The following is a 22,632-nucleotide window of genomic DNA, read 5'->3' as shown; positions in this document are numbered from 1 at the left end:
GTTCAGGATCCAACTAGGGAGCCCTCTGGGGAGAGGGTGGCTTAATGTGGCGATCCTGCCAAAACTGCCTTTTGACCTCATTTTGGGGAGGGAGTGGGAGCTGTTTGTACGGGGGTTGAAAGGGGTCACAGGGTGGGTGACTTCTCAGGCTCAGAAGGCTCGGGGTGGGTCGCAGGATAGGGGGGAGGATTCGGTAGGGCAGCTCTTCCCTTTCCATGAGGAGATAATGGGAGAACCAGGTAAAGGGAGGAAGGCTAGAGAAACACGGCAGGCGGAGAGGCATAGCCGGGCTAGGGCCCTAAGGAGGTTGGGGGAAGGAGAGACTATGCCATGGAGGCCACAAGAGGTGGTGGAGAGATTTCCTGCTTTTGGCCAGGAGCAGAGAGATGACCCTGTATTAAAAAGGGCCTGGGAACAAGTGGAAGGTGGGCCTTCGGGCGGGTTTCCCCGGTTTTGGGTGGTGGAGGGATTGTTGTACCGGGAAATACAGGATCCGGTGGGGGGACCGGTGCGGGGCCAGCTGGTAATTCCCAGGGTCTTTAGGAGCCTTATTCTAAGAGGGGCCCATGATCATCCTTTGGCAGGGCATAAGGGCTCCCAGAGTACGTTGAAACAGGTGCTGGAGCGTTTTTATTGGCCTGGCGTACATGGGGAAGTCCAGAATTATTGCCAAAGTTGCCCCTCCTGTCAGCGGTTGGTGGACCGATACCCTCCCAGGGCACCTATGGTACCATTGCCTATTATTGGGGAACCTATGAGAAGTATGGCTATGGACATTGTGGGACCCCTCATCAGAACACCTAGGGGTTTTGCATACATTTTAGTAGTCATGGATAGGGCCACTAGGTTTCCCTGGGCCTTCCCAATGAGAAATATACGAGCTACGGGTATAGCAACCGAATTGGTCAAGCATTTCTGTGAAGTGGGATTCCCACGAGAAATGCTTACGGATCAGGGGTCCAATTTCAAATCTAGACAGTTAAGAGAACTGTGGGAAGCTTTTAACATACGCCACATTACCACAGCTGCTTACCATCCCCAGACAAACGGGATGGTAGAGCGGTTTAATGAAACCCTTAAGCAGATGTTGAGGAAAGGCTTGAAAGGGAAATATGAGGATTGGGCCCAGTTGTTACCCTATGCTTTATATGCATGTAGGGAGAATATTCAAGCATCACTTGGGGTATCCCCCTTTGAATTGGTCTTTGGCCGATTGCCGCGGGGCATTCTGGACATAATTCAGGAGGCATGGGTAGAGAGAGAGGAAGAGCCCAGGGAGGTTAGTACATACCTGAGGGAGTTAAGAGCAAGGATTCAGAGGGTCACGGCGTTTGCGCAGGATACCCTGGGGCAGAGCCAAGAGAGCCAGAAAGGGTATTATGACCGAGGCACAAAAGTAAGGAAATTTCAGGTGGGAGATAAAGTGCTCATCATGGTGGCCTCAGACCCCCATAAGTTTACTTCTCAGTGGAAGGGACCCTGCGTGGTAACAGCCAGAGTAGGCCCATGGACATATCGGGTAAGGCATGCGAAAGGTAGGATTCAGACCTACCATGTAAATATATTGAAACCGTGGATAGAGAGAGAAGGGTTTGTGGCGGTCCCTGAAGAGGAGTTGGGTCCTCAACTAAGTGATGTACAGGAGGGGGGGGGGGGGGGGAACCCTGTTATTGGTGAGTCTCTATCCCATGGGTACAGGCAACGGGTAAGGGAAATGATAGAGGAGTTTCAGGATGTTATCAATCCCCTACCTGGGGAAACCCATTTGGTGGCCCATGATATATCACCGAGCCTGGTAGGATTGTAAGGCAGAGGCCCCATAGAACACCCAAATTTAAGAGGAAGGAAATTATAAGGCAGGTACAGGAAATGATGGACTTGGGTATCATAGAGGAATCAGTTAGTCCCTGGTCCAGTCCTATGGTGTTGGTACCAAAGAGTGATGGGTCTCAGAGGTTTTGTATAGATTTCTGAAGGGTGAATGCCATATCCCGGTTTGATGCTTATCCCATGCCCTGGATAGATGACTTACTGGACAAACTGGGGCGTGCTCAGTATTTAACTACCTTAGATCTTATGAAAGGGTATTGGCAAGTGCCGCTGACAGAGGAGGCTAAGCCCAAAACAGCCTTTGGCACCCCTATAGGGTTATTCCAATTTAGACGAATGCCATTTGGGTTAAATGGGGCGGCAGCGTGCTGCCAACGATTGGCTGATCAGTTGCTGAGGTGGCATTCGGACTACGCTGCCGCGTATATGGATGATATTGTCATTTTTAGCTCCGATTGGGAGTCCCATTTGCCCAAAGTCAAAGCTGTGCTAGAATCCCTCAGGCGGGCGGGCCTAACAGTGAACCCAAAGAAGTGAATGTTTGCTAGTGAAGAGGTAAAATACTTGGGATACATAGTGGGAGGGGGAGTTATCAAACCCCTAAGGGATAAAGTGCAGGGAGTGCGTGATTTTCTGCTGCCCCACACCAAAAAACTATTGAGGGGGGTTTTGGGGCTGATAGGATATTATCGCAGATTCATTCCTAGATTTGCGGAGAGGTCAAGCACCCTTACTGACATGCTGAGGAAAAGGTGCCCTAATGTCCTAAAGTGGACAGAGGCAGGTCGTGGGGAGTTCCAAATGTTGAAAGACCTCCTGTGTCAGGAACCGGTCTTAAAAGGAATAGATTTTGAGAAGCCCTTCCTGTTACAAACAGATGGGCTTGGGGGCTGTGTTATCCCAAGAGTTTGAAGGGGAGGAGCACCCTGTCCTTTTTCTGAGTAGGAAACTGCACCCGGCAGAGCAACATTATGCTGTTATAGAGAAGGAGTGTTTGGCTATAAAGTGGGCTATAGAAACTCTGAAATACTATCTGCAGGGCAATCCTTTTGTTTTGATTACTGACCACGCACCTCTGAAATGGCTCCCACAAATGCAGGGGCAGAATGCCAGGCTCACCCGCTGGTATTTAGCGTTACAAGCTTTTTCCTTTGAAATACAGCATAGGGTGGGGAAGCTTCACGGGAACGCTGACGCCCTGTCCCGAATTGCAAACTCCCCAGCAAGTAGCCTGGAGGAAGCAGGGAGTCGCAATTATTTGACGGGGGGGGGGGGGGGGGTGTAAGGAGGTTGGAGGGTCTAAGCAGCCCAGGAGGAGGTATGGGGCCAGACTACATTCCCCACAAGGCCCTGAGAGAAGGGATCAGGGTGGTAGGTCCCAAAACCCGGTATGGCCCCCGGTGGAAGGGAGGGGGAAAAGGACTGGAAAGAGCAGCTGCTATGGCAGGCGAGGGCCAGAAGGGGGAGCAGGGATGACAAAGCTCAATACCCTTGGGTTAGACATCAGTACAAGATTCCTTCCACCTGGGAGTGGGAGGAGGTCTCCAACCAACAGCCTAGCAGAGAAGGAGAGTTAATGGAGTGCTTGGAGGAAGGAGAGGCCAACACACCAGGTTTGGAGGAGCCAGTGGACATGGACTGTAATTGTACTTTGGGGCAGAGTTGCAGGGACTGAAGGCTGTGGGTGGTCACAGGAGTCAATTAGCTGTGTTGTGGGCGGTGTACTGCCATTCTGCAACCACCCAAGCGGAAAGACTTTAAAACTGAAACCCAGGCTGTTGAACTGGGGGAGAACTGGGATTTAAAGGGAAGTTTTTTCTTGTTGCTTTATTTTGGAAACTGAATGGGACTTTAACCCCCTTGAACTGAGATTTTGTGGAGGAGGGGAAATAAACTGTTTGGAACTAAAAGCTGCGTTGTCTGGAAGGACTTTGTTTGTGGACTGCCGAAGGGAGCCTACCACCCCTGAAGGTTTGCTACCGGGATTACAGATATTACAAGACTTAGCCAACTAGATGAATCTAATGATTTATCTGCTATCATTTACTAGGTAAAAATTATTATTTAGTTGAAATGAGACATCATGCCATTTGCCATTCAAAAATAAAATAAAAAAAAACAAAACAAATGTTAATGTTCACAATCAATGCAAGATCTAGTACATTCATAGTTGGGTTACAAGGGGACTGTATGATTTATTACCATGCTGTACAACTGGGCAAAGACAAGAAAGATGGCATATTTCTATCTTTAGCTTACATAACAGAATTGTTTTCATGTTACCAGCACAGTAGAAATGTACAATATTCATTAAATTCATTTTAAATCTTCCCTATACAAGTACATACAATGTATGCTCTTCACCATAGCAACACTTCTGAATCAACACATGCACTTTAGATAATATACAAAGGAACCTCGTCTAAAGTAGCCTCTTAGTATACTCTTCAGTTTGTACAAATCGGACATATTCTTTAACAACCAAATAAATAAATAAATAAATACATTCAAGGTAACATTTCATTTCTATGTTATTCAGAGAAAGGTCTTCCTGTAACTATGACAGACAGAATATTAAGCCTTCCGAACAACAAGTACCAGAATAAATATATTTAAAAGATGAAACACAGAGCTGGCCTGTGGCTCAGTGATAGGGTTATGCATGATATTGGCCCAGGTACAAAAACTTAGATTGTGAGTCCTCTAGGGACAGAGAAAGTACCTGTAATATGTACAGAAAGTAGCTGTATATAATGTGTACAGTGCTGCACACGTTTAGTAGCGCTTTAGAAATGATTAGTAGTAATAGTTCTTACCTGGTAGTCTTTGATAAGAGTTTAGTGCAGGAGGAATGGAATCTACCCCAAGGATTTTCTTGTTTATAGGGAAATACAAGGGTTTAAGAATCTCTTTTGTGAATTGGGTAGTCTCATTTTCTAAATTCAATTATGCTTTGGATTTTTAGTTGGTGTTTTATATGCACACTAGTAAAAAAGGCCCGTTTCCGAAACGAATGAAACGGGCGCTAGCAAGGTGATCAGTTTCTGTGATTAATGTTTCAAATTGTATTTTTTTCTTTGATGTTTTTTTTTTGTTGGTATGTGTAATATAATTTTGTATGATGAGTTGTATTTGAGAACCTCACCTCCACTTTTGAATGTAACTGTTGTTTTACAGATAATGTGTGTGTGTCACAGAGTGAGTGAGAGAGTTGAGTGTAAGTGAGAGGGTGGGGGCGAGTATCTGTGTAGGTGTGTGAGTGATTGTTTGTTGTGTGTCTGAATGTCAGAGGAGGGAGGGGGATAGTGTTGATTTGCAATGGTGGTGAGGGGTGATTGTAGTGGGGTTCATACTTCTTGTTCCTCAGTCTGAGATTGTGCAAGGTGTGTGCAAGGCTTTTAAAGTTGTAGTTTGCATTAGTATGTGTGTGAGACAGTAATTGTGTATGGGTTTGTGACTTTCAGGAGGGGGTGTTGGTGGTGTGGAACTGTGAGCGTGTATGACTGTGTCTGTGTAACACAGAGTGTGTGTGCGTGTGTTGTGAGAGTGTCTGTGAGAGTGTCAGTGTGATAGAGTGAATGTATGAGTGTGTGTGTGTGAGAGAGAGAGTGAGACTGGGTGTGATTGTGTGTGCGCTAATGAGAGTATGTGACAGGGTGTCCCCTCCCTCCCATTTCCAGAGTCTTTTCCTCCCCTGGTCTGTCTCCCAGTTTCAGGGGTCCCCTCTCCCTCCCAGTTGCAGGGGGGTACCACCCCCTCGCACTCTCCCTCCCTTTTTTCCAGTTGCAGGGTCCCCCCTCCCTCCCTGTTACAGGGTCTGTCTGAGTCCCCCCTCTTTAGAAGCAGCATCTCCTAGGTTTGGTTGTTTGTGAGTGTACAGCAATGACGGTTGCATATTGGAGTGGAAACAGAGATTTACCAAAGGGCTTGCAGCAGCTCCTATGTTTGTTGTTTCTGATTGTACAGAAATGACGGCTACGTATTGGAGTGGAAACAGAGAGTAACCCAAGGGCTTCCTTGCTTAGTGTGGAGTTGCGTGGCTCACTTCGACTCCTGTGCGTTATTCTTCTGAGGCATCTCATAGGTTTGATTGACGGCTGCGTTGGATTCTGACGCAGTGCTCTTTTGGTTCCCCCTGCCGGCACCCTCCCTCTTTGTCCTGTCCTTGAGTCGTTCCGTTTTGTGTGTGTGTGTGTGTGTGTGTGTGTGGGGGGGGGGGGGGGGGGGGGTTGGGGGGCAGATTTTTGTCTCGGAGGGTTCTCCTTCTGGAGTTCCGTTTCTGTTCTTTAACTTGTGTTGGCTATGTTGTCTGGGTATTTTGCTGGAGAATTGTTGTACCCGGCTATAGGAGGAGATGCTGCTTCAATTTACAGCCAATGCCTGCTGGCTGCTTGCTTTTTCTGTTTGGGCAGGTCAGTTGGGTGGGGGTGCGTTCGGAGAGGGGGAGCGGCGACAGCAGCGACAACATGGGTGGTGGTGGAAAGGGGAGAGCATCGGCTCCATGTCAGAGGCTAGAGAGGGGGTGGTTTTGAACTTTCAGGCGTCTGAGTCACGGTTTATTGCGTAGCAACGGGTTCGTGATGGGATTCCTTCAGTGTTTTTGCTCCACCCTCGACGTCATCATGTTTGATGCGTGGGCGGGGCAGACACTCATGGTGAGAAACTGATCTGGAACATGACATTTTTAGAACTTTGAGAGAAGTGTGGCCTCATTAGAACGTTGGAGGTGCGTTTTATATAGAGAGATGTACTGTATTACCTGCACACCGTGATATTGTTATGCTATTATGTAAGTTATATAATAATATTAAGTACTCTCAGCGGTAACCAGAGTGCTGGTAATAAAATGTAATTGCACTGAAATACACGACCCCTTGGTTGAAATCCTGGGTTGGATTTTTGGCTCTCTGGGTTGGCTGAAGCTAGGGATACTATGGAGGACAAATTCACAACCTCTGACAGGTATAGAAGTCCTAATCATCACACTATAGTAACATGTGGTAATGGATTTAAAGTCCATGATTGCAGTATTTTAGAAAGAGCCTTAGGCGCTCATTTTCAAAAGAGAAAAATGTCTCAAAAGTGGCACATGAACTGTTTCACAGAAAACCAAGTCGCGAGCTTTGAGACAGTTTTCTCCACAATTTGTCTACATCGCAAGGGGGTATGTTGGGAACATGTTTTGGGCTGAATTTAGGCAAGCCCAGAATTTGGAAAGTTTTTCAGGGATAATGAAACAAAAACTGGAACGTTTTTATCTGGACCTGCTTCAATCACAACTAAGTTACAAAAAGGTGCCCTAACTGACTGGCTGACCACTGGAGGGATTAAGGCATGCCACCCTCTTAATCCCCCAGTGGCCACTAACCCCCTCCCACCCCCCCAAAGATGTGACAGTGACAGTACATACCAGGCTCTATGACAGATTCAGATATTATGACCATTCCTATTAGAGCAGCAAGCTGGTCCCAGGAGTAGGCTAGTGGTCAGCACAACGGGCTAGGGAGATAGGGACCCAGGTCCATATCGGACTCCAACTAGTTCACTTGTGGTGGAAATTGTGAGCCTTCCAAAACCCACAAAATACCACCTGTACCTATAGATAGGAGATACCTGCAGACCTGAGGGCTTTTAAAGTGGTATACAATTAGGTAAAGTAGGATTTCAGGTGTTCCTGGAGGGCTCACAATACAAAATAAGTGTGTTAAGATGAGATTTGTACCTGGGTCCCTTAATGTGAAGCCCACTACACAGACCACTAGGCTACCCCTCTGCTTTGCTGGGATATCTGTGTGGCCAGTTTACTAGGAATGGTGCCACACAGACATACCTATGGCTTGTTTTTCTGTGTTTCTCTCCAAAAATATTCTCTCCTTTTTTTTTTTAATGGTACCTAAAGCATGGGTTCAGCCAAGGGAAGTCTTGCTCACCAATTGGCTTTGAAGGCGTGAATAAACATGTGGATAACGATGAGCCGGTGTATCTACGTTGTCAGAAAGCTTTTGATAAAAGTTCCTCATGAGAGACTCCTGAGAAAATTAAAGAGTTGTGGGATAGGAAGCAAGGTTCTGGTGTGGACTAGGAATTGGTTATTGGACAGAAAACAGAGGGTAGGGTTAAATGGTCATTTCTATCAATGGAGAAGGGTGAATTGTGGAGTGTCACAGGGATCAGTACTGGGACAGGTGCTATTTAACATATTTATAAATGATATGGAAATTGGAACGACGAGTGAAGTGATTAAATTTGCAGATGACACAAAACTATTCAAAGTTGTTAAAACACATGCGGACTGTGAAATATTGCAGGAAGACCTTAGGAAATTGGAAGACTGGGCATCCAAATGGCATATGAAATTTAATGTGGACAAATGCAAGGTGATGCACATTGGAAAGAATAATCTGAATCATAGTAACCAGATGCTAGGGTCCACCATGGGGTTCAGCAGGCAACACAAAGATCTAGGTGTCATTGTAGATATTACGCTGAAATTGTCTGCTCTGTGTGCAGTGGCAGCAAAAAATGCAAACAGGATGCTAGGAATGATTAGGAAATGGATGGTGAATAAGACCGAAAACACTATAATGCTTCTGTATCGCTCCATGGTGCGACTGAACCTTGAGTATTGTGTTCATTTCTGGCTGCTGTATCTCAAAAAAGATATAGAAGAATTAGAAAAGGTTCAAAGAAGAGCGACCAAATGATAAAGGGGATGGAACTCCTCTTGTATGAAGAAAGGCTACAGAGGTTAGGGTTCTTCAAGCTTGGAAAAGAGACGGCTGAGGTGAGATATGATTGAGGTCTACAAAATCATGAGTTGTGTAGAACAATAGAAGTAAATCGATTTTTTACTCATCCCAAAAATACAAAGACTAGGAGACACTCAAGGAAGTTATACAGAAATACTTTAAAACAAATAGGAGGACATATTTGTTCACTTAACGAATTGTAAAGCTCTGGAACTCTTAGCCGGAGGATGTGGTAACAGCAGTTAGCATACCTGGGTTTAAAAAAAAGGTTTGGACAGATTCCCGTAGGAAAAGTCTATAGTCTGCTATTGAGACAGACATGGGAAGCAGCTGTTTGCCCTGGGATTTGTAGCATGGAATGTTGCAACGATTTGAGTTTCTGCCAGATACTTGTGACCTGGCTTACTCACTGCTAGAAACAGGATACTGGGCTAGATGGACCATTGGTCTGAGCCAGTATGGCTACTCTTATGTTCTTATGTACGTACTGAGCACAAAAAGTCTGGAAAATAGAGATTTTTGAATCAAAAATTGAAAATTACTGTATTCTGGATGGGAAGACATTTTCAGCAAAATATCAATAATTGGACTTAGACATCATATTGAAAACGCCCCTCTTAGTCTGTGGCCACCAGTGAAGAACTATCACTGCAATGACTGGACTAAGAAAACCAGGATGATGATTAAGTACCTTTGAGCTGAATTTGACTTATAGCTAACTCTGGACAGTTCTTCAATAGTGTATTTTTCCATTGTGTTTGATTGCTGCTAAGGTGGCATTCATTGCTGTTATTAAGTCAATCCATCTCGCTGCTGGTCTTCCACTTTTATATTGTTCTTTCATCTTTCCCAGCATAATATCCTTTCCAGCGAGTCTTTTCTTCTCATATCATGTGACCAAGTCAAAGTTTAGTTATCTGGGCCTCTAAGGAGCATTTTGGTTGTTTCTAATCCAAAATTGACTGATTTGATGTTTTCAATCCATGGTACTTGTAGTAATCTTCAACACCATAATTCAATGACATCAGTCTTTTTTACTCTCTTGTCACTTCACTGTCTAGCTTTCACAACAATATGATGACTGAAAGAAAACCCCACATTGAACAAATCATATATTTGTCTTTAATGATACATCTTTGCATGGCAATGTCTTCCATAGCTGTCCTCCCAAGTGTTTCAGGACTGCTCTTTGCTTGACTGGTAACCAAAGATCCAAGTAAGCTAAAATGTCTGACTACTTAGATTTCTTCAGGAATGATTCTGAAATTGTTGATAGTTCCAGTAATATTCAAATGTAACCCCATATTTAGACTCAACATAAGTTGCATGAGATCTTCTTCTTTTTGAGCAAGTAACATCGTCTAAATCAGAAATCATCAGTAATAGACAATTCTTCCATCAATGTTTACTCCTGATTCATCCTCAAATAAACCTGATTCTCTGATGATCCGTTCTGCATAAGGATTGAAAGTTATTGAACTTGTATAGCTTGCACATGAGAACTAGGTGTTCTGGTATTCTCTTTTTGCCCAAGCTTTTAGGGTGGTTTAAAGCTGAGTGTTTAAGCTCCTTATGTTACATTTGTACCCCGCGCTTTCCCACTCACAGCAGGTTCAATGCGGCTTACATATTATATACAAGTACTTATTTGTACCTGGGGCAATGGAGGGTTAAGTGACTTGCCCAGAGTCACAAGGAGCTGCCTGTGCCTGCAGTGGGAATCGAACCCAGTTCCCCAGGACCAAAGTCCACCACACTAACCACTAGGCCACTCCTCCTCTTTTAGTCAAGACTCTTTTATGGCATGTGTATGTTTGCCTTCTTTTAAAATTATACTGTGTTATGCTATGATCTGTATGAGTTGTAGGATCGTGTGGAATAGACATTTTTTAAATAAAGAAAAGATATCTGTGGCCCACATAATCAAAGACCTTATTTTAATCAATAAAACACACGTGAACACCTTTTTGATATTCTTTTGCCGCTTTTCTCTCATGTCTGCAATATCACCTCTAGTATCTCATCCTTTTTTGAAACTGGCTTGTACGTTGGGTAATTGTTTTTCCAAATATGGTTGTCTCCAATGATCTTCAGGAGTATATCGCTTGCATGCAAGATCAAAGAACTTGATTGATAATTTCCACAATTTGTTAGATCAGCTTTCAGTAGCAGTGATAGTATACCAGTCTCAGTCCTTTACACTCCTAAGTATAGTAGAGTCTCAATTATCTAACGTAAATCGGACCGGTCCATTTTCAGATAAGTGAAAAGTCAGATAATATGAAAAACAATGGTAACCCCCCCCCCCCCCAACCAATGCACGGAAAACATACTTTATACATGAAGAACAAGCAAATGGTATCTTTAATTAAAATATTTTTATCATCACTAATCAGCAATGGAAAAAAATGTACAGCAGGCAATTTGAACACAAATATAGAACAGTATACACAGCACAGCAACAGCAAGCATACTGTACAGGTACAGAACTGAGCAAGGGAAACCATATTTATCAACTGCATACACAGAAATACAGAACCAAAGCAGAGCCCCATTTCTCAAGATCACTGCATGTTCAGCCTCAACTGAACTGTCTTCTTCAGTCAATTACAGTACCGTATGAAACAAAAATCAAAGACAGCAGAATCAAGCAGAGCCCCATATCTCAAAACAGCAGAATCAAGCAGAGCCCCATGTCTCAAAACAGCAGAATCAAGCAGAGCCCCATGTCTCAAGACAGCAGAAATGCATCTGGAAACCCTCCTGATCTAGCAATGAAAGTAAGAATAAAGAAAGTGCTGTAAATGGAAACGAACAAACAGGAATACAGTAGGTGTACATACGGTGCTACATAAAACTCACTGTGCACAAGAATCTTACCATGGTTCTGTTTCTGCAAAAAGCACAGCCTCAGATTAAAAATGGATCAGTAAAAGCAGGCTCTCAGGTCACATAGCGCAGGTACAAAAATGTTTGTAAAAGCACGGTCTCAGATCAAAAATGGCTTCCTGGCAGGAAAGCAAAGTCTCAGCTTAAAACTTCAACACTTCTCTCGCTACATAAGCGGGATCCCAGGTCCAAAAATTACTGCCATGCTGTAGTGTTATAAAAGCAAGGTCTCAGCTTAAAACTTTTTTTCGTGGTTCCCTCACTGCAAAAGTGGGGTTACAGGTCCAAAAATTGCTGCCATGCTGTACTGTTGTAAAAGCAAGGTCTCAGCTTAAAACTTCTTCAATGATTCCCTCGCTGCAAAAGCAGGGTCCCAGATCAAAAATTTATGGTTCCCTTGCATAGAACCACGGTCTCATAAAAAATATTAATACATGAAAGCATGGTCTCAAATTTTAAAAAATGGTTTCCTCGCGGAAAAAGCAGGGTCAGAGATCCAAAAATTCATGCATAGAAGCATGGCTCAAATACAAACAGGAAGAGAAGCCAAGCACTTCTTAACATGGATGAGGAGTGCATGAAGGAGTATCAGCTGCAAAGTATGGTTCCCTTGCAGTGCAGCAAGGTCTCAGCTCAAAGATGTGAAGCCAGAAAACAGGAAGAGAAGCTGTGCGCTTCTTAATGGCAACGCGATGGCATCATTTGGGGGAGGGGGGTTCTGTCGGATACGCTGGATGGTCGGATTAGCGAAGGTCAGATAATTGAGACTGTACTGTACTACCTTATTCTAAAGTTCTTCACAGTAAGGCTACATACTAAACCATCTTGGACATCAAGGTTCTCTAATACCATCATTCTCAAACATCTTGTCATAATATTAAAAAAAAAAAGCATATTTGTTGCTTTGAACCTTTTATGGTAACACACATTCCCAGCCCAGAAAGGCCTGTATTACCTTTATTAATTCTCAAATAAATTTGTATAGAAATGTCGTCATGGGCTTCGCAGAAGCCATAAATATCGCTACAGATTCTGCTATAGTATAGTTCCTACTTTGGAGAGAGCTCAGCTTTTAAGCAATTTTGGCCTGATATCTAGTACTGTCATTTTGTACATTTCAAATATGTATGTTTACCTCATTGTTCCTTTTCAGTATAAGTTAGTGAACAGTAACATAGTAGATGACGGCATAAAAACATAAGTGTTGCCATACTGGGAAAGACCAAAGATCCATCAAACTCAGTATCCTGTTTCCAACAGTGACTAATCCAGGTCGGAAGTACTTGGCAGATCCCAAACAGTAAAACAGATTTTATGCTGCTTATCCTAGAAATAAGCAGTGGATTTTCCCAAGTCTATCTTAATAATGGCTTATGGACTATTAGGTAATTAGCCAAAACAATTTTTTAAACCCTGCTAAGTGCTTTTTACCACATTTTCTGGCAATGAATTCCAGAGTTTAATTACACATTAGTTCCATGAGATCATCTTCCTTTTGAGCAAGTAACGTCATCTCAATCACAAATCATCTACCAGCAGACAGATGACAAAATGGCTGTTCCAGTACACATAAGGCATTTAGGTTTGTAGCTGCTACTCTGTGCAAGTTAGATCATGTCTTTTTTTTAAGGCTGTAAGTGCTGTTCCAAACAGGCTATCCAGTATCATCTTGGAAGCACAGCACACGTCATTCATTATTATTTTTGGTTTAACTACTGCTCCATACAATTATTTACCACCATTCTCTTGCTACTAGGGACCCTCAAGCTTTTTCAATTCAATTACTATTTTTGTGAGCCCCACTTACTCCAGGAGGGCACTGAAGGCATTGATCATTTTTCCCATGAAAAAAATATTTCCTGATGTTTTCCCTGAGTTTGCCTCCTTGGAGTTTCATACCATAAGCCCTAGTTGAAGAAGCGAAGTGCTCATTCTGCTATCTTAAGAAAGGCTGGACAGCCCCCCACCTGCTATGAGGTATACTGTACCTCATTTTGAGCATGTCACTCCTGGTATGAAAAAAATTACACTGGATTCAAATTTTATTTTTGATTTATAAAGTGTTATCTGGAATGGCACCATTTTTAAAAGACTCAAGAACTAGGACTTTTTGTTCCGTCCTGTACACGTAGGTCAGAAGATAAGAGACAATTAGTGGTGCCCGCTCTTTCTAATTTATGCTATGGTTACTGAAGATGTAGTTTTTCCAACACCCGGGCCACTTTTATGGAACAAATTGTCTAAGACATAACATAAGAATAGCCATACTGGGGCAGACCAATGGTCCACCTAGCCCAGTATCCTGCTTCCAGCAAAGGCCAATCCAGGTCACAAGTACCTGGCAGAAACCCAAACAGTAGCAAGATTCCATGCTACCAATCCCAGGAACAGCAGTGGCTCTCCTTATTTATCTGCAACATTTGTAACATCTGTTCTGTAAAATTTTAGAAAACAACTGAAGACAATTTTTCCTGCAAATTTTGTGAAGGATAAGAGCAGTAGTTTTTTTGAGAAGGCGTAGAGCAGTATATCTGTCAATTCTTATGTGACTGTGTTTTTATTGTTATCCGCCTAGTTAATAGTGTGGGCTAAAATATGTAAAATAAATAAAATAAAACAATGCAGAAATTATTCTGAACCATTTTTCATCTCTTTTAGGGAGTAATGCTTTCAAATGGATTAATTTTGCAGCCAATTGCGAGATAAGTACATAAGTACATAAGTAATGCCACACTGGGAAAAGACCAAGGGTGCATCGAGCCCAGCATCCTGTCCACGACAGCGGCCAATCCAGGCCAAGGGCACCTGGCAAGCTTCCCAAACGTACAAACATTCCACACATGTTATTCCTGGAATCTTGGATCTTTCCAAGTCCGTTTAGTAGCGGTTTATGGACTTGTCCTTTAGGAAACCGTCCAACCCCTTTTTAAACTCTGCTAAGCTAACCGCCTTCACCACTTTCTCCGGCAACGAATTCCAGAGTTTAATTACACGTTGGGTGAAGAAATATTTTCTCCGATTTGTTTTAAATTTACTACACTGTAGTTTCATCGCATGCCCCCTAGTCCTAGTATTTTTGGAAAGCGTGAACAGAAGCTTCACATCCACCTGTTCCACTCCACTCATTATTTTATATACCTCTATCATGTCTCCCCTCAGCCGTCTCTTCTCCAAGCTGTATAGCCCTAGCCTCCTTAGTCTTTCTTCATAGGGAAGTCGTCCCATCCCCGCTATCATTTTAGTCGCCCTTCGCTGCACCTTTTCCAATTCTACTATATCTTTCTTGAGATGCGGCGACCAGAATTGAACACAATTGAGATGACTAACCATCTCAAGCTATTTCTTATAGAATCTACATATGTGTATGTCACCAGGTTTTTCAACACTTGCTGTGAACTCTCATCCATAATCAGCTTTCCAGGACTGCAACTATCAATCTCTCATCCCTAGATTTCTATTCCCCTCTTTCACCATTCATGTGTCCATTTTTGATCAATGAATGGTTCCTGGCATAATATTTTGTATTTCCCATTGTATTTGTGCATTTTCCTATTGTTTTTCCCTGATTGCTTGCATTAAGAGTCCCTCCCTTATATTAATTTTGTAAACCACTTAGATTTTTGCTATACTCGAGGTATATCAAATAAACTGAACTTGAGAATGAAGATGCCGAACCATGTCATGGGGGAGTGAAAAGAGGGGGAGATGTTGGACATGGGAAAGGAGAGCATAGGAAGAAAGAGGCAAGATGCTGGATTAGGGAGGGGAGAGAGAGGTAAGGTGCTAAATTGCGGGGGGGGGGGGGGTAATGAGACAAGGAGATTGACACTAGCAGATAAGAGGGTGGGAGAAGGGGGCGTCATGTTAGAAGAAGAGTCTGATGCTGGGGATAAGATTTAAGAAAGTGTGAGGGATGAGGATACAAACTGTGTGTGGGGTGGGAGAAAAGCAAGGGCATATATAGGAGAAGGTGGAGATGGCGTGGCCGAAGGATGGATGCTGAAGGCAATGAGGGGGAAAGCCAGGGTAAAAGAATATTGGAGGAGATAGGAGGATGAATGCCACAGAAAGGGGGGAAGAAGGTATGGGGGAAAAGGCAGGACAATAATTACTAAGGTTGGGGAAAGGACAAGGGAAATGGATAAAGGGGAAAGGGGAAGAGAGGCATATGGCTATGAATAGGATGGGAGACAAAGGAAGAGGACAGGTTTTTGAAAGAGTTGAGAGAGGGTAGAAATGGAGAACAGGAGCCTGAATAAAGACTAAGACATCAGAGAGGGACTGGAGATAAAGGGTGGGGAGATGAATGACAGGGAAGATGAGGGGATAAAAGGCAGAGGTAAGTGTCCATGGAGGGGATCATTACAGGGGCTGGAAATGGGGGACTATAAAGTGGATGAAAGGCAGAAATTGGAGGCTGGTGCAGGAATGACACAGGTGGAGATGGGAGGACTAGGGAGATAAGTGGAGGGAGACTGAGGACTGGAGAGGGAGGAGTAATAAAGTCTAGCTAAGGCAGGTAAAGAAGCAGATAAGAGAAATAAGAGAAAGAGAAGGATTAATGAGAGAGAGAGAGAGAGAGAGAGAGAGATGTAGGGGGAAAAAAAGGCTGGGTTTCTGCGACTTCGCTTGGCCACTATTGGAAACAGGATACCGGGCTAGATGGACCATTGGTCTGACCCAATATAGCAAAAACAGAAAATGGAAATGAGATCCTGGAAAAGGGCTTTAAAGAAAACCAAAGGAAGCTGTAATGAGAGACCAGGACCAACCGAACTGGAAAAATAAAATGCCAACTTTGCAACTGTGCATTTCTTATATTTTGTTCCTTATAGAAGGAAATGCATTTTTTCTTTTTTTCTTCGGTATTTCACTGCTCACAGAACCTGGTTTCTAGGATTTCTCTATTTCATTTTCACTCTGTATTTTTGTTTCCAATTTGCAGCCTCTATTCTTTACTAGGTGATGGTCTGTGTTTTCAGTGTGCAACTGAGGTGAGAGATTCTGTTAACATGTGGGTTCTGTGTAAGAGTCTGTAGTAGATTGGCTTGTTCTCATTTCCCAACTGGATTTGCAATACTGATTTTCATAGGTAGGGTTGGTGAAATTTGAATTCTTGGACTTAGTACTGGTGTGATATGGTAAGCGAGTGTCCATTTACAGGATTTTGTGCTACATCACAAGGTGTCTGGCAGTGGAGAGAAAAGTGTGTTGGAGTGGGGGAGGGCAAGGTGGGGAAAAGAGAGGATGTACTAAGAGGGGTTAGAGGGTGATAGAGAGAGAGAGAGAGAGAGAGAGAGAGAGAGAGAGAGAGAGAGAGAGAGATAGAGGGGAGAGTATGTGCCAGGAGAAGAAAGGGAACGATACAGGCAGAATATGGAGGAGGAGAACATGAGATATGGAAGAGAGATTTAAAAAGGTGGAATATGAGGAGGGAGGAAAAAAGATGAGTAAGGGGAGGATAAAGGAAAGAGAGAAGGTTGAGGGAAGAAATATGGAAAGAAGGGGAGAGTGGGTGAGAAGGGAGATATGGGAGAAATAAAATGAACTAACAGAAGCACAGAGAAAAGAGATGAGTGGGAAAGGGCAGAAGCGGAGACAAGGAAGGAGGGAAAGGATGTGCAGAAGGGTGAGATTGTATATGAGAGCAGAAGGGGGAGGGAAAGGAGAATGGAAGAATATAGGAGGATAAAGGGAGCCACAAAGCAAAAGCAAAATAAATGGAACCTACAACATAAGCAAAAGAAATGTCAGAAAGATGGAAAAATCTAGAGGAAATGCTAAGATAAATCCCCAGATTCTATATAGTGCAAATGAAGTTGCATGGACAAATCCAGTTGTATTCTGGATTTGCGCGCAACTTAATTACTTAACAAGCCAATCAGCACTGATAATTGTCACAATCAATTACTGACACTAATTGGCATTAATTAGAATTTACAACTAAGCATATTCTATAATGTGATGCACATAAATTTTAAGTCACATAGTTGAAAATGGGGTGAGGCCACGGGTGTGGAATGGGCAGTTCGTGGGCGTTTCTAAAAACTATGCATGTGGTTATAGAATATATCTGGTCCATGTGTAATTTATCAGAATTTATACCAAATTTTACTTGGCGTAAATGCCCGCGACTAAATTTAGTCATGCAGATGGGCACTCAGCGTATTCTATAAACTGTGCAGAAATTTAGGCTTATTCTATAAAGTATGACTAAAATTAGGCATACTTTATAGAATACGCCTAGGTGTATTTTGTTTCAGCGCCAATTGTTTTAGGCATGATATATAGAGTCTAGTTCAAAATGGGTAACACAAGAAAAAACTCAGAAATCAAAGAAGAGATGAAACATGGAAAAAAGAATTAATAAGGAAAATCAGAGAAATAAACAAAGAGTTGAAAATTTTGTATCACCCTTCTACAGATACAACTGAACAGGTGGGAAGGTTGAAGCTACAATGAGAGGAGGGTCGGGGTTGAGAGAGTGATAAAAGGCATGTGTGTGTTTGTGTTTAAAATAGAATGCATGTTAGGGAAGGGGGACAGAGAGAGAAAGCTAATCATTGTCCATTTAGAGCACGGTTGTCCAACCGAGGGGCCACATTTTATATTTTGTAACATTTGGAGGGCCAAAACACATTTGCGTGCACATTCTTATGCTCTCTTTCTGAGAATCACCTACGTGCTCCCCCTGCCTTCACCCATTATCTCTCTTTCTCATGTCACAAACTCAAGGAACGTGAGCCCCTGGGCCACTGCCGGACACTGGCTGGCGAATCACCCAGGCTAGGCACAGGACTAGGCAAGAATCAGAAACACAGCTTGGCTGGAGCGGGAATCAGGAACAGGGCTTGGCTGGAGTGGGAGCTAGGAACAGGGGTTGGCTGGAGCGGGAGCTAGGAACAGGGCTTGGCTGGAGTGGGAGCCAGGAACAGCGGTTGGCTGGTGCGGGAGCCAGGAACAGCGGTAAGCTGGAGCGGAAGCAAGGAACAGCGGTTGGCAGGCACAGGGTACACAGGAGCAAGGCTACAGGAACAACGCTTCAGGAGCAAGACTCATAGGAATAAGGCTTTCCAAAAAAGGCTAGTTTGTTGCGAAGGCCATCCATGAAAGTCCCAAGGTTCCTTATAAAGGACCTCACTGATGATGTCAGAACCTCTGGTGACCTGGAATGAGGCTTGGAACGTACTGCAGAGCACAGCAGGGACACCAGAGAGATGTTAAGATACTGGGACATCAGAACAAGGCTTGGATAGACTCTGGAGTGAGACTTGGATACTCTCTGGAATAATGCTTAAGAAACAGGGAAAAAGGCAACAGTGGCATCCATGTCCGGAGAAGCCGCAGAGCCTGACCACCAGAAGGAAAGGTGAGTATGGACATGGGGCACTTAAAGAATACATGCGTAGGGCTACCATCCACCAGACCGGAATGATCAGACAGATGAAGATATGTTAACAGAAATTAGAAAGACTAGCAAATTTATTTGTGGGTTGTGAAATGTGATTGGATTTTTTTTTTTTTTTAGTTTTTATTATGTATGTTATTTTTGTAAACCGCCTAAGTTATAGGCGATATATAATTTTTAATAAATAAATGAACCAGGAACAAAAACCAAGAAAATCAATTTAAGTTTTCTGTCATAAGTCAGCCTGAACACGATAAGGTAAGAGTCAACGGTTACGTCAAAGCTCCTTCCTTGACGTCTGGTGAGGGTGCTGCTAATTCTAGCTATTGTAGACAAATAGTCTGAACCATGGAATGGGTGAAGAAAATGGATCCAGTTGGACATGCATAGTGCTTCTTTGGTTGAATACTGTAAAACAGAAATTATACCTAAAGGACTGCGCATGAATAAAGCGCTGAAGATGTTTGAATCACAATTTGTGGGCCAGAGGAATAGAATTTTGAATCGCTGTTCTCTGGATTTGATGTTGTTATTACTTAAAACATTACAAAGTAGAATCAAGTCTGAAAAACAGAAATATGATCAATAGGAGCTCTTACAGGAGAACCTGATTACACACAAAAACTCAATGAGTTACAAGCTAAAGGTGATAAATTTAAGAACGAGATAGGGCAACAGAAATTAAAGGAATACGATAGAGATCATTGGGATTACACTGATAGTTATGTGTATCCTTGCCCAAAATTTCTTCTTAAAAAACTGCATACAATACAGAATGTTGCTGCTAGATTAATATTATCAGCACATCAGCGAGCGGGTTTCTCGTTTATTAACAGATTTACATTGGTTACCAGTGGAGGCCAGTATTGAATTTAAACTTTGTGTGACGATCTATAACATTTTATACGGTAATGCTCCACTTTATATGTTGGAAATAGGATTTCCAATGCTGGTAGATCTGGAGTTTCTATGAACCCTTTATTGTTACAATATCCAAGCCTAAAGAATATTAATTTTAACTCTGTATTCTGTGCTACCTTTTTTTAGCAGTTGAGTAAGGAATACTTTGCCAGTCCAGTTATGAATTTTAACTTACTATGGTCAGATTAGGAAGTTTTTAAAAACTTTAGAAATTTGTCTTATGTTAATTGATTTATGGAATTTATTTTAAGTTGTAATTGTCTGGACTTCTTCATTCTGTAATACACATAGAACTTGGTGGTTATTGCCAACTATAAGAACAGTCTGTGACTCAGAAGTCTCCAAAATTTCTGAAACATTTAGAATATCGAAAACAGGATCCAGATCAGGCTGGTCTTTCAGTGTCTCTTTCTTAACTGTCGTCAAATATGTACATGACATAGAAGGAAAAAATGCCTCTGGTACCTGGAGGACCTCCACCAAATACTGTTTAAACATATCTCTTAGCAATATCAAAGGAGCCTTAGGAAAATTAAGCAAAGTTTTGAGAACCTTGTTACAGTCTCCAAATTCTCAACTTTCTGTTGCAGTAACTTATTCTCATTCAATAACGAAGGATTTAAATAACTGAAAGCTGTTCAGTATATTGATTTACGGTTTGAAAGAAATAAAGAGGAGCAGAGGATGACACAATGACAATCCACCAAGGAGATGAAGCTTGAGAATTCTTTATTGAAGCACCAGAAAGAGGACCTGACACAGGGCCATGTTTTGGTGGATGCAGTGCCTGCTTCAGGAGTCACAATGAATACTCTAGTTGTCAGAGTCTCTAAAAACGGTATCTGGTGCAGTAACACAAGCCACGTGTCTGGAACAGCAGCTCTTCCATCCGCCACAGTATGGATGGCACGTTGACCCGGAGGTTGTTGAAACACTTCCTCCAATAAGCCCGGAGTCCCCTCCCTTAAAGAGGGCACTTCTAGATTGTCCTCAGCAGGATTCTGAGGGCTACTCATTGTTGGTTGAGGAGCAGGGGTCTGCATGTCAGGAGACAAAGATAAATCAGAGCCAAAGTCTAAAACTGCTCCTCTTGGCAGCAGTGTAGCACCAGCCAGCTGCTCTCCGACCTCTGGAGGAACCGTTCCATGTCACTGAACAAAGACATCCATTGGACCAGTAAGAGTGACCGGGAACTGTGGTGTAGTCTCCAGGGGATAAACTCTTACCCTCCCTTTCTTTTTAGGCATAAGAAAGAGTATCAGAAGCAGAACTATGCTGCTGCTGCTATCTTGACTCCTTGCCCAGTGTTTAATGTTTTACTTATCTGGGGGTTTTGTTCACCCATCCCCAATGATACTTATTTCAAAGCTCTCTTCAGAAGTTTATATAATTGAAGGGTAAATTATCAGTGGGATTTAACCGGTTATGGAAGACTCCTACCCAGTTCAATACCCCTGGCCAGCTCTGCCATTCATATTCAGCGGCACTTACCCGGATTAGTACTGCGGTGGTCCGGGGGCGGAATCAGGGCAGAGGTGGGACTTACTCGTTAGTGGTGATTTTCAGTCCGCTAATCAGGAAATGCACAGGTGAAATTAGGACAGAGAGAAGGCTGTCCTAATGTTCTGACTTGCTTTTACAGCCTGCCTCATCAATCACTAACACAGCACTAACACAGACTACTCAACAATTACTGTGGATTCTTTTGGATTCGTATTAGGTAAATAAGACTTTTATAAGAAGCTCACTTTAAATGGAGAGTGTATAAGTCATTATTGTCTAAGATATACAATGATTAAGACATATACACAATGATTAAGCTATATAGCTGAAGAGAAACAATAATAGAAAAGAAACAATCATTACATCACTGGTCACTACATCCAAGCAAAGCTAGGAGTCTCTTGACCAGGAGAATAAAGGAAGATAATATACATACAATCACTGGTCCCACATCACCCAGGCTTTTTACATCAGCTGACAGAAGCCCCTTTTTCAGCAAAGCCGGAGTCTTGTGACCAGGAGCGGTCTTTCTATGCGATACGTCTACCCACAGATGAGCTTCCGGCTTCACTGTTCAGAGCTCCCCTTTTAATTAGACTTAGAAAGTCGCACTTCTGACGTTTAAGAAGCTCAGGTTAGGCACCCCTATCTCTCCTGTTTTACTATCCCCTACTCTTCTGCAAGGGTCCTCCATTCCTTAAATGACTACCGCCTTGTTCTACCAAGTTCTCAATTTGCCCAGCTAGAAACAACCAGACAATGTGCTTTCTTTTTCCTTTCTTCCCACATCTGGAACTCTCTGCCCCTTTCCTTGCATAGTAATCTCTATCTTAAAAGCTTTAAGGCAAACCTGAAAGCCTGACTTTTCAGATAAGCCATTGGGGATTACGGTTGCCTGGGGTCTGCAGTCAGTCAGGTCAAGTCACCCCTGCCTTTATGTATGTGTTTTAATGCTTTCTTCTGTGTGTCTGTACCTATCTCCTTTTTCAGTGTGCTTGCTTTTCTGTCCTATCATTATTTGTAGTTTCCTTCCTTTTCTATATGTTTTTAGTTTTGTACACTGATCTGCTCGGCAGCTAGGGCAGCTAAGCAAATTCAATAAACTATAAGGCTATTTACCGATTCTGGTACAATTCAGTACTCCCACTAATGCTTTTGATAACAACATTTTTAGCTGTGAAAATGTAGCCAGTTGTTTTGTCTTTCATAAGCATTATTGCAGCTGAAAATATGGTCAATCTGTAGCAGCCAAAATGTACTGTATGGTGCTCTGAATGCAAAGAGCTCTCGGTTTAAAACCTTTTATTTCCATTTGTTATTGTCTAAAGTACA

General features: G+C 42.8%; 1 protein-coding gene across 1 annotated transcript in view; it reads right to left on the bottom strand.

The window, feature by feature from the left end:
• Positions 1–22,632, bottom strand: part of MSH3 (mutS homolog 3) — a 484,945-nt gene that overhangs the window by 163,075 nt on the left and 299,238 nt on the right. The window lies entirely within an intron of this gene.

Source organism: Microcaecilia unicolor, chromosome 2 (genome assembly GCF_901765095.1).
Source record: "Microcaecilia unicolor chromosome 2, aMicUni1.1, whole genome shotgun sequence".
NCBI classification, from domain to species: domain Eukaryota; kingdom Metazoa; phylum Chordata; class Amphibia; order Gymnophiona; family Siphonopidae; genus Microcaecilia; species Microcaecilia unicolor.
The sequence above is the reverse complement of the archived record's forward strand: the minus strand, read 5'-3'. Positions and strand labels throughout refer to the sequence as shown.